The 12,500-nt window shown below is 28.7% G+C and overlaps 1 protein-coding gene across 1 annotated transcript in view; it reads right to left on the bottom strand.

Annotated features, from left to right (window-relative positions):
- Nucleotides 1-6,722, bottom strand: part of LOC118440766 (uncharacterized) — a 260,945-nt gene extending 254,223 nt beyond the window's left edge. The window contains exons 1-2 of the mRNA XM_085657910.1: nt 6,616-6,722; nt 5,865-6,098 (exon numbers count right to left, since the gene is read on the bottom strand). The gene's annotated coding sequence lies outside the window, so the exon portion shown is untranslated. The remainder of the gene's footprint in view (nt 1-5,864; nt 6,099-6,615) is intronic.
- Between the last annotated feature and the right edge of the window lie 5,778 nt (nt 6,723-12,500).

Raw genomic sequence — 12,500 nt, 5'->3', positions numbered from 1 at the left:
TCACAGGAAATTCCTGTCGAATTTATGGCCGTTTATCCACAAATATAATCGCGACGGCCCATTAACCTGACCAACCATTCGAACTTTCCTTCTCTTCTTACCAAAATATAAATATATCAGCTCTCTTTATTTCTGTCTGTATGCGCGTGCATATCCTTTTTTCTTGTTTTTTAATTTTTTATTTTCTTAAAACTTTGATACAACTTCATTCAATTCATTTTACGATCTTCTTACACAAATATAATAATTTATTCTCACAACACATAAGTCGTCGAACGTATCGAAGTTCGAAATGATTAAATGTCGCAATAAATTCAAATTCAAATTCAAATTCAAATTCAAATCAAAGTTCATACCTTTAGGAATATTTTCTAACGATATTTTATACTTTTTAATAAAATATTTGATTTGTATTATAAAACATACGAATTATATTATAATGAAATATATGTTTTACAGTATTGGAAATTCTAAAAAAGAAAAAAAGAAAAAATGTGCAAATTTGAAAACGAAGCAAAAAAAAAAAAAAAAGAAAAATAATAATAATTATTATCAATTACAAGGCAAAGATCAGTATAGTGTGTGTACCATGAAAAGAAAAAAAAAAAAAAAAAAAAAAAAAAAAAGAAGGAAAGAAAGAGAGAGAAAAAAGAAGGAAAGAAAATTGCATCATTGCGTTTGTCATACAAGGAAAAGAAAAAATGAAAGCAAAAAAAATATATTTATTATAAGAAAAGAAAAATAAGAATTACTAAAAGAAGAGTCAAAGTTTCTCGCTATGGGTAAAGAAAATTGTAAATATAAAAAGTTGTGAAGTTGACGGTGTTAGTAAGTAGACACGAAGGATATATATTTTTGTTGAGAAAAAGTAACTTGCAATAAATCTAAAGAGAGTGACCCAAAGAACGACTTCTCGCAAGATCGTCTTCGTACATGGTTGCTAGATCGTTGTCAGTTAACTCCGTTTACACGAGGGAGTAATATACACACATACACACACACACATGCATAGAGAGAGAGAGAGAGAGAGAGAGAGAGAGAGAGAGAGAGAGAAAGACATACACACACACATATATATTCCTCCGTTTTACCCCTACGAAGAAAAATATCTAAGAATAATCTCCCAACGCGAAACTACTTTTTTCTCTTTTTTATTTCATATATTTTTTATTTTTATCTCTTTCATTTCGTTGAAACAATTTTTGTCAAAATGCGCGCACATGAAAATGTTAAAAAAAAAAAAAAATAAAAAAAAAGAACTTTCGAAAAGAAAAAAGAAAAAAAACAAATAAATAAATTTCGTGTCAATAAAGAATGACTTTTGATATTTTATATAGCTCATTCTTTATCCGACACAATTTAAAAAATTTTTTTTTGTTTAGAGATTGTACAAAAAATTTACAATAATATATTACAACAAATAAATAAATAAGAGCACTTTTATTAATATGAAGATGATTAAAAGATTAAGTTCCTGGATGATTTCAATAATCGATTATATTCTCCCTCTCTCTTTCTCTCTCTCCCTCTCTCTCTCTCTCTCTCTCTCTCTCTCTCTCTCTCTCTCTCCCTCTCTTTCTCTAGAGACATTTTTTAGGCACGTAGCGTTACAATCTGAAGAATAAGAAGAAGAAAAAAAAAAGAAACTTATTCTAAAAAAATGTCGAAACAAAAGTAATCGATTTTTTAAATCACTTAGGAATTTACTTTCGTACCCAGCTATCTTATAATATCTGTGACCTACATTTCGATTAACTTTACTTCATGTTCAACGTATCGTATATCAAAATTTATGATACGTTCGTTAAACATTCCTTTCATGACGTGTATACATCGACGTGCAAATTTATGTTTCGTTTATTTTTTTTTTCTTTTTTTTCCTATTTTTTTTTCTCGTGAAAAAAATAACATGCAAAAAACGAAAACGTTTAGGTATTTACGATTTACGCTCTGTATAACTACATTGATAATCCTAATAGTTGGACACACGTGCACACGTAGGCTACAAAAAAAAAAGAAAAAAAAAAAATGAGAAAAACGGGGTTCCTTTTTTTCGTGAGTGACACTCAAACGAAAATTGAAACGAGAAAGCATAATTTCTTGGCTTCTCGCGGACGTGTGCGTTTCGTCGACGACGACGACGATGACGACGACGACGACGAAAAGCTTTTTAATTACAGCTTCGCTTTTTACGAAAGAGAGAGAGAGACCAAGAGAGATAGAGAGAGAACGAGAAACTTATAAATCCAACGAGACGGAATAAATTCGACGGAATTGCAAGAGGACGCGTCGTACCGTAGAGAAAAAAAAATTTTTCTTCAAAATCAACTCGAATCGAATCGAATCGAATTTTATTTTAATTTCTTTTTCTTCTTTTCTTCGTTTCTTCTTCTTCTTCTTCTTCTTCTTCTTCTTCTTCTTCTTCTTCTTTTTCTTTCACTATTCATTTTTCACCAAAAATGATGAAGCGATCGTATAAACATTAATATTATACTGAGACATTAACTCCATTGAATCAAAATATAAAATGTCGAAGCGATCAAACGAACGGAATAGAACGAACGATAGAACGAACGATAGAGAATGGTGAAAATGAGATCTTAGCACTAAGATCTCACGTGCTAGTAACACTCAGCTGTTCCTTTATAAACTAATTAGAGTTAGCTACGCGAACGAATCTACGTATAGTACCGTAGCGTACAAGTTGGCCAAGTTAAATATCTAAGATGCAACAAGAACGTCAATTTTACTATTTTAGAATTTCTCAGTTCTTGTGCAAATCTTTGCGAAGGTTTCTTTTTTTCTTTTGTGAGACCTCGAAAAAAATATTTAAAAGGAAAAAAAAAAAATATACATATATACATACATAAATACCTATATACTTATATGTTCCAAAATATGGCGATCGAATAAAAGTAATTTGAGCGAGTTAAATACATTGTTTTAAATAAATGATCAAAAAATAATTACACACACAGAGAGAGAGAGAGAGAGAGAGAGAGAGAGAGAGAGAGAGAGAAAGAGAGAACTCATGGTAAAACAGAACGATGATATTAATGATTCACAATCGAAATAATTATCGATATGATATAAAATATATAAAATATAATATCTATTCATTCATATGAAAACAAAATATATATTCATTCCATTGAGATGGCCCAAATGTTTTCTCTGACACGATTATACAAAATCTATTTATTATTCTTTCTTCGTAATTTTCTCGGTTAATTTCTTCTTTTTATTTTTTTATTTATTTATTAAACAAATAAGGAAAATGGTCGGTTAAGCAGACCGGTCGACCAGTTAGACAATACAATGTGTAAGCATTTAAATCGTTTGTAAGTAGACAAGCAATGTGATGACACATATATATACATATATATATATGTATACATAGATACATAAATACATACATGCATATATATATATATATATATATATATATATATATATAGTTATGAAGATTGCATTGTGAAAGAATTTCATTTTCGTGTTATGAAATTCCATTGGAAACGAACGGATGGATTGTAAGAAAAATAAAAGAGAGAGAGAGAGAAAAAAAATTTAATACGATAATGCAACTTTACATAGAACATGAAAAGCAAGCTGTCCGTTACGAATTAAAACTATCTGTTTTCATTAAAAATATTGATTCTCTTTGTACATCCTCGATAACTTTTCTGTCCTCCTTTTCATCATCGTTGAATCATTAATGAAACGACAAAAAAAAAAAAAAAAAAAATACTGACCACAATTATTTTTCCTCTTTCTCTCTCTCTCTCTTTCTCTCTCTCTCTCTTTATATTCTTTTTCTGTTTTATAGAATAAATCCAAAATCCAGACGATTTAAAAACTCTATTATATTCTTTTTCAAGATCATTTTCAGACTCGTAATAAGCATCGTAATTTTACGAACTAAGTTTGTGAGGCCCTGTAATTTTAAGATCAAAAAAAAAAAAAAGAAAAGAAAAGAAAAAAAAAGGACAAAAACAGAATGACCAAACTTAACAAAAAAATCATTTCGTAAAAGGACTATACGAAAGTTTTATAGATCTTCGAATCTTCGTTAATAAAATTAAATAATCGATAATCAATTTTATTTAAGTTTACACTCGCAAATGTCACGTCGATATATTAAAGTATCAAATCTAACGCGAGCAATGAACAGCTCGTTCTTTCTTCTTCCTTAAAAAAAAAAAAAAAAAATAGAAAAAAAAGGAGGGAAAAAAAAGAACAAATACTTAAAGAAATGTAAGAAAGACGTGGATACAACGTCGCAAATAATATCGTCGCAAGTAAGCATAAAGTACATATGTAAGTAAGCATAATTTGTAACGTCGATGAGGGGAAAAAAAAAACAAAAAAAAATCCCTCCCCAATCCTTGATCCTTCTTCCTCTGTTTCCAGGTCAATCAAATCGATATCGAATTAAAAATACGTAAAAATATATAAAAAAAAAAAAATATATGTAAGAAACAGACTAATACGAAACGATATTTTAAGTCGAATGAAAAATTTTCATTATTCCCCGTGCGACAAAATAAGATAAACGCGAATGAAATTGAGAGAAAAGAAAAGAAAGAAAAAAAGAAAAGAAAAGAAAAGAAAAGAAAAAAAAAAGAAGGTAATACTCAAAGAGGCAATTAAGAGGATACGAGTAAGGTTTAATGATATTATCAGAATGTCCTAGGGTTTTCCGATAATCAACGAGCTTTTGATCGGATTATCGGAGGAAAGTTTTAGAAGGGAGAGGGGAGGGAGGGTGAATAAGAAGGGTGAAAGGGTGGAATGGAAGGAGAGAGTTCCTGAGGAGGAAAAGAAACGAGAGGGGAAGAAGAAAACTTGATGAGATGGCCGAAGGTTACTACTTCGTCGTCGTACACTTTGAACGACAAGAAGAAAGATAAGAAGGGACAACCAAAGAAGGGCTCTGGCGTGCTACCACCAACCAGCTGAGCCTCTCTTCTCTTCTCTTCACTTCTCTTCCCTTCTCACAATATGCTCGATTTCATGCTTGTCGTTACATAATATCGATGTCGATATATATATATATGATTATATTATAATTAAACCTTAATCCAAGAACCTCGAGTACTTTAGTATAAGAAGTAAATTAGTTAATCGTGTATATTTACAAAAAAAAAAAAAAAGAAAGTAATGATACATCAAATATTTTATCCTAACTTTATCTCTCTTAACAATTTCTGGATAATGCTAATGTAACATTTTTTTTCAAATTTATAATCACTTTGTAAAATCATTATGTAAATCTTAATTCACAAATCTCGAATATTTTAGTGTAACAAGTGAATTAATAAATTGTGTATAATATTAAAAAAAAAACAAAAAAAAACAAGAAGATGATACATTAAATATTTTATATATATATATATATTATATATGTACATATATAATTAACTCTTAGTCCATAATAATTATGGATAATTTCGTGTCACAAACGAATTAATAAATTACGAGAAAAGCTTGTAATTAATATATCCTGCAATATAATGGATAACATATAATATTTAAACAAATGGCATCTTCAATATTTTATCCTAACCTCGTTGTTTAAAAATGTTCGACGATTAATATCTATGTATGTGAATTTCTTTAGATTTTTCTTTGTTTTTTTTCTTTTTTTTTTTTTTTTTTTCTTTTAAATTACTTACTCATTTAAAAATCTATCGATAATATAATAAAAACGTTCATCGTAAAAAAATATTTACGAATTATAAATTAATAAAACATTTATATGTATATGTATACGTATACGTATATTAATAATCGATTGAAATAACGTGAGAGATTTTATTTTTACGAAAAAATATATATGGAGATATATGTATATGCGTACTTACCTCGTGTAATGCGTAGAAACGTATAAACGCAGAAGTAGGAATGACAACTTTGTAGGACCTTTGCTCGACACTTCTCGGCTTTCATCGACTCCTCTCGACTCTTTCCTATGAATTTTCTACGTTCTCTTCGCGGTATTACGATGCTTCCAAGAAATGGTCCGACGAGGAGACGTCGATGTTGTTGTTGTTGTTGTTGTAGTTCCTTTTTTTCTTTCATCACCACTCGTCTTCTACCTATAAAAGATTAGTCTATAAATAATTTTGTATGAATACAAGCGTTATACGCAATATGTGTACGTACATATATATATGTATATGTACGTACTTTATACATTTTATATTTATTTTTTATTTTTTATTTTCTATATAAAACCTGAATATTATATTATATAAATATATATATATATATGTATATATGTATATATATATAGATTAAATATTATATTTGAAATAACGTTTAAATTTATTACGATACATTATCTTATATTGAACGAATTAAAAATATTTGTAATATGCGTTTTTAAAATTATAATGGCAAATTCAATAAACAAACAATACGATCGTTAAAACAAAATAATATCTTGATAATGGAACGAGCAATTGGTGAAAATGGCGTAATAGATGTTAGAAATTTTCTTGTCGATTTTTCGATCGTTCCTACGGAAATAACAAGTTCTGATCGAAAAATATCTACTCGAGCGAGTAAACGATATTTCGATAAAATGGATTATGATAGAAAAATAAATATTACCGTTAAAAAATCAAGCGGATCCAATCGAATCGCCCGATCAATATTTTCCGAAAGCACTCGCGAACTACTCGTTGATCTTTTACTGTTACCTTCTTCCTTACAACGTTGGTCAAGCGACAATAGCCAACTACCAAAGTCATATTGAATGTAATAGACCATCAAATAATATTTTTATAATTCGATATTAACTCGATAATATAAAATTATTATTCGAATATTATTATTTTTAATATTAAAAGACTAATCTTTTATCTATAATACGCTGTACATAAGAAATAAATATATACATGTACATAAACGTTTTATAAATTTCGATTATTACGTCATAACGAGATTAATTTGTACGACAACGATGGTACACCAAAGTCAAGCGAAGTATTTAATAAAATATATCTCTTAATTATTATCTCACGATATGTAATAAATAATTTGGTCACGAGTATTAGAAGCACAAAAAAAGAAAAATTTTTCATTATATATATGTATATGTATATATATATATATATAAATATTATTCGTATACACTCGATTTAATATATCGAGATTATTTTGATCAACGAGGTAGTTACGAGTGAAAGTGAGAGAAAGAAAGAAAGAAAGAAATGATGGGACATTCGTTTTTAGTCGATTGAGTATGTATACACATATACGCATTTGCGAGATAGGATTCACGTATAATAATAGAGAGTAGATTACAATCTTAACCTTTTTAACGATCGAATTAATGACGATTTACGTTCAATCGTGGCTTCGAATAAAATTTACCATCGAATGTGTAAAAATCTATGATCCGGTTCGTATAATCATTCGTAGAATTTGTATTTGTTTTTTTTTTGTTTTTTAATCAGTGGATTCGACGATGCATTTTAATCGAAATCATTCGACCAATTTGTTATATTTTTTTTTTCTTTTTATTACTTTTTGTTTTTTATTCGAAAATTATAAGAATCTCTTTCGAATTTAACATGAATACGTATTCTTAATATTTTAACAATTTGACGAAATACAAATCTAAAATGGACGAACACTTTAAACTAGTGAAAGTAAAAGTGAAATTCGCGAGAGTTAATTGAAATCGTTCGACCGTAAATGTGTTGTTTTGTGCATATATGTGTGTGTGTGTGTGTATGTGTGCGTCTGTTAACGTACCTATCAGGCAAAATAATGAAAATACTTCATTTTCATTAAACTAATTGTTAATAGAACTATTATAAAATATAGACAAATTATTATAAAATAGTTAATAGTTCGATCATCGATAAGAATTATTCATCTACAAATACAATCTAATTTCTAATAAGATAAAACCTACAAACACAATCATATGACGTACTTATATTAATTTCTCATTAACGTAAAAGCGTATTAATTGATCGAAATAATGTAACCGTGGTATTTTCATTATTTCAAATTCAACACTACTTTATTGTTAATTGTTCAAATAATTTTAATATCGATCGAATATATAATCATCATTTTATAATCATTATCGTTAATATTCGTTAAACTTTGTAAAGTCGATAATACGTGAAGTTTATTAAACGTCGTACTTCCACGCGATTGGTCCACTGGCTAACGTCCACGATATTTACGAGATGGGAGAGGTTAGAATAATGAAAATAAAAAAAGAAAAAAAAAAATGTTAAGCCGCAAAATTAAAAAAGTGATAAAAGTAATACGGTGAGATTGTATTAAATTAAATTAGATAAAAAAAAAAAAAAAGAAAAGAAAGTAGATATTTTATTTAAACATTTACGAGGACGCATTCGCGAGTGGAAAAACAAATTCTGCGAGTATATAATAGCTCAATAAGGATTATCCTAAGAGATTTTTTTACATATGCGAAAATATTATAAAAGGTCTGGTCGTGACAGGAAAAAAAAAAGAAAAGAAGAGAGAAAAAGAAAAAAATAATTATATACTTAGATTCCGATGGTAGGATGATGAGAACGACGAAGTGGGGATAGAAGGGATATAAAGGAAGCTTTACAATTTTAATTCGTAATTGCGACGTTGTACGACAAGGATGGTGGCGCCACGTATGCTTATAACAGCATCTATATCATTTTTCGTTTCTTTGACGAACGTTTAAGACGTCATAGCGGTATCGACCGGCGGATCTTTCATTTCTATCCGTGAATGATTTCATTTTGTTTTAATTTAATAAGCGTAACGATAATATTTCCTCGTAGGTGAATCTATTTAATAAGATAAGATCGATAAATACGTATTTCCATGGTGTTTTCAGTGTGTAACGTTTTGTGAAATTGTGCATTGTGTTTGCATTGTGCTTCGTATAAGAAGAAGGAAAGAGGGGAAGAGGGAGAGAATATCGCAACGTACTTTTGGTGCAACGAAGAAAGAAGATTTGGCAGATTTCTTGAATAATTCTACTGATAAGGTGAGTACTTAAATAAATCTTATCTTTGTTTATTTAAAGAATAATACGTAAATTGAAAAAATATTATATATATATATATATAATTATCGTTTAAATCTATTCGTCTCGATAGAAAAATGATAAATTATGGATTAATGGCGTTGCTTCGATTCGAACGGTAGCCATATTTATTTATTTATTTATTTAAAAATTTTTCCCCCTATTGTTTTCTCTCTCTCTCTCTCTCTCTTTCTCTCTGGCTCCGCGTAATGACGCAGAATAGAGAAATAATTCTCGCATAATTGAAATTGGTACGTATTCGAAAATATAATTCGAATGAGCATGTGTAACATACATGCATGCATGTCGTTTGATTAACGACTGTGCTTTTGATATAGAAATTTCATTTCTATACGCTGCTTATAAATGCGATACTCTATTTATGCGATAATCAAATCACTTTACGAAGAGAGGTTCTCGATTCAAAGCTTACTCGTTAAACGGAATATGAATACAAGTGTATATATGCACTATATATGCATGCATATATATATATATATATGCATACATACATATAATATGTGTGTGTGTGCGTGTATGTATATATATGTATATCATATCGTATATGGTTTAGTATAATTTATAATGAGTGCGAGGTTACACGTTAATGAAATAATGACAAGTAACTTTAGCAAAAGCCAAAGCAATGTCGATGAATATATGTATCACGGATATGAAAATAATCGATATTATTCGTGCACTTGTACGTGCTTGCGCGTACACACAAACATACAAACATACAAACACACACAAACACACAGTATGAATTATTGCGTTTAAATAATCATAATATTAGATTGGATTAGATTTTTCTTATCTTTCGTAAAGAATATTATTTACCAATATATATATATGTATATTGGTAAATATTTTTTACATATCAATATTCAAGTATACGTATTAATTCAAATACACCCTTACTAATATCAAAGGATAATGGAATCGTTTTCGTTTTTTTTTTTTTTTTCATTTGTGTGTGTGTGTGTGTGTGTTGTGTATTCATATTTCTTTTTATTTCGTTTAATTTTACGATCGATAAAAAAAACTCATCATTTATACAAATCAATTAATTAATTAATTAATTAAATAATTAGAAATAAACGTTTGCCTTTTTAACTTTTATTAATTGCGTCTTTCGTTGTTTACAATTTTTTTTTTCTTTTTTTCTTATAGTATTCCTTCTCTCTCTCTCTCTCTCTCTCTCTCTCTTTTTTTCTTTTTTACATTGAATGAACAAGTTTATGTGTCGGTATGAAAATTGATAAACAAAATATCTCGAATTCATTGGGCACGATACGTGTAAACGTAAAACGAGCTCAATTACTTTTGAATTTATCAATAAAATTGCACGAAAACTGAATGTAGGTACTATTGAAGTCGTTCAAATAAATAACACCGAACTCAATTCGTTGAAACAAATTAACTCACTCTTTCCCTCTTTTTCTCTCTCTCTCTCTCACTCTCTCTTTCTCTCTCTCTCTATCTTTCTCGCTGTTTCATGTTCTTTTTCCCTCATATTTTCATCTATTTTATTTAATTTGATCTAGCCAGATGAAGTTAGATGTACCGGTGACAAGCTCGTTCGACTAGATTTTTCCTATGTCTAGAAAAATTTATGCGATAAAAACCACGTAACCCCTTTGGGAAATAAAGAACTTTAGGTGGTCGTGGCTTATTTTTCTTTTCTCTTTTTCCGCATTTTTTCTTTTTTCTATTTTTTTTTTTTTAATACGTTGAAGCTTTTACATTTTATGTATGTATGTATATATATTTATCTTTTTTATTTTTTTATCATTTTCGAATATAACAAAGGAATCGTACAATTGAAAATGTTTCGCGAAATCGATTAATAATACGTATTAAAAAATAAAAAAAGAAAAAAGAAAAAAAGGAAAAGAAAAAAAATAAAAAAAAAGAAGGAACTGTAAAATAAAATAAAATAATAATTAAAAAAGAAAAAAAAAAAGAAAGAAAAAAAATATCGGCTCGTGGCTATCGATAACGAAACGTTCGTTGATAATATTTACCTGTAATCGTCACGAACACTCGGCGGACTGCATTCTCTTGTCTTGTAAAAAAGAAAAAAGAAAAAAAAAAAAAAAAAAAAAAGAAAGAAAAAATAACGCACACGCACGAGCACACACACACACACACACACAGACAGAACGAGAGACACGCGCGCGATCAGAGAAGAAGATAGGAGAGATATAAAAACGAATTAAGAGAAAAAATCAAATCGTCGATGCGATTAAAGAGAGAAAGAGAGAGAAAGAAAAAGAGAAGGATGGAATGATAAAATGAGTGAAAGAGGATAGCGGGAGGGGACGAAGATCGATCCTCTTGTCGAAGAGGAGTTTTCTCAACGATTCGCAAACGTTCGTAGTCTCTCTACTTCTTGTGTTAGTAAAGCTGAAGTCAAGTCTCACTCGCGATCTAAAAAAAAAAAAAAAAAAAAAGAAAAGAAAAGAAAAAGAAAAAGAAAAAATCTGTACGATCTTCCGAGGATATATTGGTGACGTCGAGATAAAAAGATGGAAAGGAAGGGGAGAAAGAAAAAATGAAGGAAAGAAAGAAGGAAACAAAAGGAAGGAAATAAATAAATAAATTAATTAATTAATTAATTAATTAATTAATAAACGAGACACGACACTCGTTAGAGGTGGGAGGAAGAGGAGGAATAGGATGTTTCTCTTTAGTTTTTTCTCTTTTTTTCTTTTTTTTTCCTCTATAATAACACAGAAGCTATTATTTTTAATCAAATGCACAGTCACACTCACGTTATTATTACGCTAACAACAACGTCCTTCGATATTTTAGAATATTTTATATGTATTATATATATGTATATTTTTTTTTTTGTGTTTTTATTTTATTTTATTCCTTTCTTTTTACGTTTTTACTCTTTCATTTGTCTGTCTCTCTTATTTGAATGTTTATTTCTTTTTTTTTTTTTTTTGTTTATTTTTTTTTATTTGTCTATTTTTCTTTTTGTTCCTTTCCTTTTCTCTCCGCGTAAAAAATTTTTTGATCGACACTGTTAACACTACGAGGAACGAAGAAGAAGAAGAAAATGAAGAAGAAGATGAAGAAGATGAAGAATCCATTTGCATAGATATATACGCATGTCCGTGAACGATGCGCGAATGACGCAGGAGTCACGAGGTTAAAATAAAACGAAAAACCAACCGCCGTGTTTGTTCCCGTTTATATTAAAAACTGAACACCAACATACACTATATATATATATATATATATATATATATATATATATATAATGTGTGTGTGTGTGTATCAAGTAAAAATAAATTTTTGTAATTATTTAAAAAAATATTTCATCGACGATATAAATATCACGATAGTACCGACGAACAGAGTGCTCTTTCACTTTAAAAGAGATTTTACTACTTGATTGAATAATTTGAAAAATAAAAAAAAAAAAAAAAAG

This window comes from Vespa mandarinia, chromosome 6, assembly GCF_050613455.1.
Source record: "Vespa mandarinia isolate Hongniang chromosome 6, ASM5061345v1, whole genome shotgun sequence".
Taxonomy (NCBI): Eukaryota; Metazoa; Arthropoda; class Insecta; order Hymenoptera; family Vespidae; genus Vespa; species Vespa mandarinia.
The sequence above is the reverse complement of the archived record's forward strand: the minus strand, read 5'-3'. Positions and strand labels throughout refer to the sequence as shown.